Source organism: Budorcas taxicolor, chromosome 21 (genome assembly GCF_023091745.1).
Source record: "Budorcas taxicolor isolate Tak-1 chromosome 21, Takin1.1, whole genome shotgun sequence".
NCBI classification, from domain to species: domain Eukaryota; kingdom Metazoa; phylum Chordata; class Mammalia; order Artiodactyla; family Bovidae; genus Budorcas; species Budorcas taxicolor.
The window spans coordinates 4556331-4563973 of NC_068930.1; the positions used below are offsets into that span (position 1 = coordinate 4556331).

Sequence of the window (7643 nt, forward strand, 5' to 3'; positions counted from 1 at the left end):
TGTGCCACTTTTCTTGTAATTGATTTCTAGTATATAATTGTGATTAGAAAAAATGCTTGATCTGATTTCAATTTTCTTAAATTTATTGAGACATCTTTGTGGCCTAGTATGTGATCTATCCTGGAGAATGTTCCATGTGTATTTGAAAATAATATTTATTTTGCTGCTTTTGGATGGAATGTTCTACATATATCTATTAAGGCTACATGATCTAATGTTTCACTTAAGCCCAATATTTCCTCATTGATTTTCTGTATGGATGATCTATGTATCCATTGAGGTAATTGTGGTATAAAAGTCCTATGTGTGTGTTAGTCGCTCAGTCATGTTTGACTCTTTGCAAGCTGCCAGTCTCCTCTGTCCTTGGAATTGTCCAGGTAAGGATACTGAAGTGGGTAGGCATTCCCTTCTCCAGGTGATCTTCCAGACCCAGGGATTGAACCCAGGTCTCCTGTGTTTCAGGTAGATTCTTTACCATCTAAGCTAGCAGGGAAGCCTAAAAGTCCTGTACTATTATTTTATTACTGTCAGTTTCTGTCTTTATGGTTGTCACTATTTGCTTTATGTTTTTAGATGATCCTATGTTGAATGCATAGATCTTTTCTATTGTTATATCTTATTGCTAGGTTGATCACTTAATCATTATATAATATCCTTTTTTGTCTCTTATACAGTCTGTTTCAAGTCTATTTTGTCTGATATAAGTATTTCTATTCAAGATTTTTTTTGTTTCCATTCACATGGAATGCCTGTTTTTATTCCTTATTTTCAGTCTGTATATATCTTTAAATCTGAAATGAGTTTATAGGTAGTATATAGTGTGTGTGTGTGTGTATATATATATATATATATCCTGTTTTTATATTTATTTAGTACCATTATATGTCTTTTGAGTGGAATACTCAGTCCATTACAGCTAAAGTAATTAGTGGTAATTATGTACTTATTTCCATTTTGTTAATTGTTTCCTCTTTAAAAAAAAAAAAACTATGTGTTAAAAAATGTATCCTATCCTATGTGTTCAATATGAACACATGTCTTCTGTTGCTATGGAGTATAAATCTTTCAGATAGAAGAAGTATCACACTGAATACTTTGCATACTTTAATAATCTTTTAGGTGATATAACCCAAGTTCACAGTTAACTACTGTTTCTTTAGACCTGGGTTTGATTGTTTCTATTATACCAAATATACATATCAGCACTGAAAATCACTTCACTGCAATAGCACTTCATGTATCTTTCTAGACAGAGGTATCTTGAGATGCTTCTGGAGTTGCCCTTATAACCAAAGTTACTATAATCAAGTCGAATACCCACCTGTGCTGTTTTCCCTATAAGCTGGATGCAAGTGGTAAACTCTCAAGAGAATTCATATGGTGTAAGGAATGCTTATTGGCTGGCAGTTGTCCTGTCTGGATCAAGGATGAGCAGAAGTATCAGGGTTACTGAAATCCAGCCAAGTGGCCTTAGACAAGTAACACTCCCAGAACTGGCTTAATTGATAACTTCCTCAAATATCTCTGAACACCCCTACCACATGCATTGCATTTTTTAATCACAGGATATTTTTATATCATAAGGTATTTATATAGTCTTTATTATATACAACTTTAGAACTTTCCATTTCAGATAACTGCTCTGTCATTTGCATAGTTCAGTGGAGAGGATTATAGGCTATTTGTTCATGGGAAATAGATGGGGAAACAGTGGAAGCAGTGTCAGACTTCATTTTTGGGGGGCTCCAAAATCACTGCAGATGGTGATTGCAGCCATAAAATTAAAAGACGCTTACTCCTTGGAAGAAAAGTTATGACCAACCTGGATAGTATACTCAAAAGCAGAGACATTACTTTGCCGACTAAGGTCCATCTAGTCAAGGCTATGGTTTTTCCTGTAGTCATGTATGGATGTGAGAGTTGGTCTGTGAAGAAGGCTGAGCGCCGAAGGATTGATGCTTTTGAACTATGGTGTTGGAGAAGACTCTTGAGAGTCCCTTGGACTGCAAGGAGATCCAACCAGTCCATTCTGAAAGAGATCAGCCCTGGGATTTCCTTGGAGGGAATGATGCTGAAGCTGAAGCTCCAGTACTTTGGCCACCTCACGCGAAGGGTTAACTCATTGGAAAATACTCTGATGCTGGGAGGGATTAGGGGCAGGAGGAGAAGGGGACGGCAGAGAATGGGATGGCTGGATGGCATCACTGACTCGATGGACATGAGTCTGAGTGAACTCCGGGAGTTGGTGATGGACAGGAAGGCCTGGCATGCTGTGATTCATGGGGTCACAAAGAGTCAGACACGACTGAGTGACTGAACTGAACTGAAAAAACTCAGAGAGGGAACAAGTGGATAAGTGAAATAGGAAGGGTGACAGTGCATGAAGCAACTGTGAAGTTTGTGGAAAGAAATGCCTATATGATTAATTAAAATGGAATCATTCATGGTTTGATCTGATCTGTTTTCTTTGTGGTGTTTTGCTGCAGGTCAAAAACTAGAACAAGTTACCATCCTTTCACGTGAACAAGTTATTTTCAAGGAAGGAAAGTGAGCAGCTACACTGGTACAGTTGTAATTCTTATGTGTTTTATAACTAATGATGTCAATAGTCAATGTCTGTGAGGTCATTCCTTCAGAGAATCAAGGGAGAATACTTTTATGACAGATATATCTTTTCTTGTGAATGTCTCTATATGGTTCAAGGAATTCTGATTATTGTTTCTTCCCTTTTTAGGACCTTTTTTATAAACAGTAACATGAATAATTTTGGAGAGTCATTGTCATATTTCCTTTCTTCAACATTTTGTATTGAATGACAATAATCTTGTAATTAAATGCAAATATGCTAAACATTGTTACTTTTAATTTTTATCTGGCACATTCAGAACATAGATGCTTCTACTTATATTTGTACTGTAACTATACTACATATAACTTTGCTACATTATTTAAATTTTCAAATTTTTAGTTAAATTTTCTTTATTTCCCCAATAGATTTTATCTAATTTTATTAGAACAATTCAAAGTCACAGTTTTCTTCATATATATACATATACATATATATATATATATGTGGGTTTATATATATGTATATATATATATATATATATATATATATATAAGAATTTTATTATTCTTTCATTATTCAGGAACTAAATATAATGTTTACTACACCAGGTACTGTTCTTTATTCATAATGCAGTAGGTAAGCCTGAAGGAAATGAGCCTGGCTATGGAAATGCTTATTTGTTGGGAGGGTGCTTGTCTGGATCGATGATGAGTAAAACTGTCTGAGGATGCTGAGGGACTCATTCCAGATGTCAATCTGAGGTCCAGATGAATGCCCCTCTAACCAAACAAGTAAGACTCTCAGAGCCTGGCTCTATGTGGTGACCCCTCAGTGACAACATGCCAATGTTAGCATGCTTTTTCTCTTTCTCAAAGAAAAGGGCATTAGTGTCCTATCCTGTAAGGCAGTATATACCATTATGATATAGTGATCAATTTTGCTTTATTTTGCTCTCTTTGAACAAAGAGTCATAAACATGACTTTATATATACATGTGTGGCTTTCCTGGTGGATCAGTGCTAAAGAACCCACCTGACAATGCAGGAGATGTGGACTTAATCCCTGGGTCAGAAAGATCCCCTAGAGAAGGAAATTGCAACCCACTCCAGTATTCTTGCCTGGGAAATCCTGAACAGATGAGCCTGGTGGGCTACAGAGGAGCCAGGTGGGCTACAGTCCATGCGGCTGAAAAAGAGTCGGATATGACAAAAGCACTTAAAAAACAACAAATATACTTTCATATAGGAAATAGTTCTTGAGTAAGGAATGAGAAAATGAAAAAGGTTAAATTAAGAAGGGGACAAGCAACTGTGATAGGTACTGAAAGTCTCATTAAAGTTGGACTTAAAGAAGGGAACACCACATGCATGCAGTAAATAATGGTAACAAGTAAAATTTGGTAAACCAAATTTTAGTTCTTTGTTATTTCTGCTATTGAATATCTTCTAAGACTCTGCTTTCCTTTTTGTCATGTTTTGCTGAGACAGCAGGACTGGAATCAGGTCTTCCATTCAGAGGATGGGGTGAGTAGCTATTTGAAATTCATTTATCATATGCTCTGTACCAGGTCCTGAGGTTTCTCTGTTTATCTTGAGAATATTTTGGTGATGTGTCCTTTCGCTCACTAAGGTCACTTACATTATTAAATCTTTACAACTTCTTCTTTTGTTTTGACTTTTTTCTGCTTTGATGGAAAAATGTCAAATATTAGAGAATTTTTGGCAATTTCATAGTGGATCAAAAAATTATCATAGTAAAATTCTATACGTGCCAAAATATTTTGAGATTTCCTCATCTTTTTAGTTGTTGGGATTTCAGGATACCAACACAGTAATTCATAAGTTTTGTGATCTCAGTGCATTATATTTTTGTTTCTGCTTTAGCATAAATTAGTTGTTTGATTAACATAAATTAGTTGTCATTCATTTTTGCACTATGGAAAGTTGTACATGAGCTTTTTAGATCTCTTCAAGACCATGAAGTTTTATATGATAAATGTTGTTCCTTTTGAAACACAAAATAGTTCAATTTTCAATATTGTATTGTACTAGAAAAAGAGTATTATTTAGAGATATTAAATAGAGAAATATGAAATATTAATATCATATGTGGCATCATCATTATTTCTTCCCGAAACTTAAAATATGCCTCACCAAAAAGAGTAGTCCATATATTTCCTGGCAAGCTATGTTGAAGATTATGTGTTACCTAGGACTGTGACATTAATGCCCTAAGAATAAGTAAATGTTTTTCTTGACAAACCTGTCACAAATTCTATCAGGTAGTATTTATGCTTGTGTTTATTATGTGTTGTTTATTTATGTATATATTCTCTAAAACTAGAATATAATTCTAAAGAGCTGATTAATAACTAAAAAATAGTCATGGATTAAAAAGGAAATTGGCTTAGCCAGATATTGAAATGAACTCTAGAACCTCAATCATTAACAAACTTTGAGCAAGCATCTGAATAGTAGGAACAATGCAAAACATGTTTTTACTTTAAAAATACCTTCTCAAAACCCCTTATTTGTATATTTATTTCTGTTACTAGACACACAGTGCCATGAAGTCAGGGATACTGTCTCAGTCCAAAGACTATAATACCTAATACCCCAGTGGGTTTTAGGGAAAAAATTTTTTTTAATTTATTTATTTCAAATGGAGGATAATTACAATATTGTGATGGTTTTTGCCATATATCAATATGAATTGACCACAGGCATACATTTGTCCACCCCCATCCCATATCCCCCTTCCACATCCCTCCTCACCTAAAAGCAAGTGAGGGAGAGGAGTCACAAGGTGTGTGATCAGCTTGTGCAGAACCCTCTTACTGGCTGATGATGTGGTAACAGGGTGGTGCCACAAGGGTTAACATTATTAGTCCTCAGGATTTAGTAAGTCTGGGGGCTACATGTTCATGGTCATCAAGTAGTTAACTTCTTCCATTTGGTGGATGTTTTAGCATCTATAAAACAACTCAGTAAATGTGCATCAGATACTGTTATTTAGATACTTCAGAGAGAAACTAAAGAGTCTGTGATTGCCATACAACTGATTTACTTTTTAAATTGTTACCAATTCTCCTGGCCCAAATGCTACTTTTGTCACTTCATGTTCACATCCTTTCAATCATTAATTCTTGAGTCAGACCTTTGTGACTCAAGGGAGTCCTGAGAAACTGTACCTTTTCTACAAACAAGAGGCAGACAGAGGATATGGGGGGAGGGGCCTGTCCTGGGATGGCCCCATAGAATCCTGTTGAAATATAAAATAAAATGGAAAAATTTACTGAAGGACACAAACTACAAAAATTCAATCATGAAGAGTAGATAATCTGAATAACTCTACTAATGAAATAATTAAGCTTGTGGTTAAAATCCTTTCCATAAAGAAAACTCTAGGTCCATAAAGCTTCACATGAAAACAAAACAAAACAAAACAATCTATACAATTGTCTATAAAATTTGAAAGAAAGAAATACTTTTCTACTCATTCTATATAAACAGCTTTACCTTGATTTTTTTAAAAGCATGCCATTTAAAAAATATTAAAAAAATTCCTCTTGAGCATAAATGGAAAATAATCTAATCAAAATTGTAGTAAATGAAATCTGACAATATATATAAATACTGTATGGCCAAGTGAGGCTTATCCAAGAACTGCAAGGTTGGTTAGCATTTAAAAATCAATGAATGTAGGTAAAACACCTCCAGAAAGTCAAAGTGAAAAACCTTCAAATAATTTGCTTCTCTATAAAATTAACAGGAACCCTGACAAAAATGGTCAAAATTACTTTTTAAGAACTTTGGAAATTAACCAAATATTTGTAGAATTTCAAAAAACATTTATTCAAGAAAACTGGCTGACTTTCACCAAGGACAGCAAGCTTTGTAACATTTTAACTTGCCAACTTCCAATACCTCTCTCCTTAGCACTATGGCAGGCTTGAAAATAGTAGACCAGCAGCCATCAGTGGAAGAACAGGTTTGGAGATCCCCCAAAAGTCCTGTCCTCAGAAAATTATTACATTGACCTCTCTGGAAGCTCCCTAAAACAGTCATGTTTACAGGACTTGTATTTGTGATGTGTGTATCTGTAGCAAGGGGGAAGGGCTAACTCAGAGCTCACTCAGTAGAGTAAGCCCTATTCCAGAAGAGTAACCAAAAGGAACCCATGGAATTTTTTTATTGTGAAATGTCCTTAAAGTGTTGATAGCAACTGGGCTAAAGAATGTGGCCAAAAAACTAAAAAAAGAAATCTTGGAAATGAGATGTACAAAGTATTATTTGAAAAATTCTGAAAATTCTTTTTGATCTAGAAAGTTACATACTTGTGCAGAGTTGCTTGCCTGAACGTGAAACACTTGAATAGAACCTAATCAATTGCCTCTGGCTTTCTTTTTGTTAATTAATTAATTTTTGGCTGTGCCGGGTGTTTGTTGTGGTGCATGAGTTTCTCAATGCCATGGCTTATCTTCTTGCTGAGCACAGGCTCTAGGCACATGGGCTTCAGTAGTTGCAGCTCATAGGCTCTAGAGTGTGGGCTCAGTAGTTGTGGTGCATGGGCTCAGTTAACCCGTGACATGCGGAAACTTCCTGGACAAGGGGTTGAACCTGTGTCTCTTTCATTGGCAGGCAGATTCTTAGCCACTGTATCACCAGGTAATCCTGCCTTTGGCTTTCTTTGAGAATCTGTCCAATCAAAAAGTGAAGAAGGCTAAGGAAGTTTTGTGAACTACCTGGGGCTTAAATGTAAGCCCCAACACACATACACACAAACACACCTTTAACAAAGGGTGAGAGATATTAGGGGCATTGAAGGTAATCTTGGTCTAATTAATAGCTGACCACTAAAATAACTAAGCAGAAACTTCAGTGTCCACCTACTGCTGGGAATAGAGACTTTACACAGTTAGTCCATGAAGATCATTTTTAAGACAACAGTAATAACAGCAAACAACAATAAACTTTTGGAATTGAGAAAAACAGAAAAATGAGTTGCCACGTTATATATAAAACATTCAGTTTTCAACAACAGCAACGAAAAATAAAAGATATTCAAAGAAACA

The 7643-nt window shown here is 35.4% G+C and overlaps 1 non-coding gene across 1 annotated transcript; it reads left to right on the top strand.

The window, feature by feature from the left end:
* The first annotated feature begins 3267 nt into the window (after positions 1-3267).
* On the top strand, positions 3268-3334 carry LOC128067141 (small nucleolar RNA SNORD109A). Its single transcript, XR_008201346.1, has one exon. It is a non-coding gene; the product is annotated as a small nucleolar RNA SNORD109A (small nucleolar RNA).
* Positions 3335-7643: the final 4309 nt, after the last annotated feature.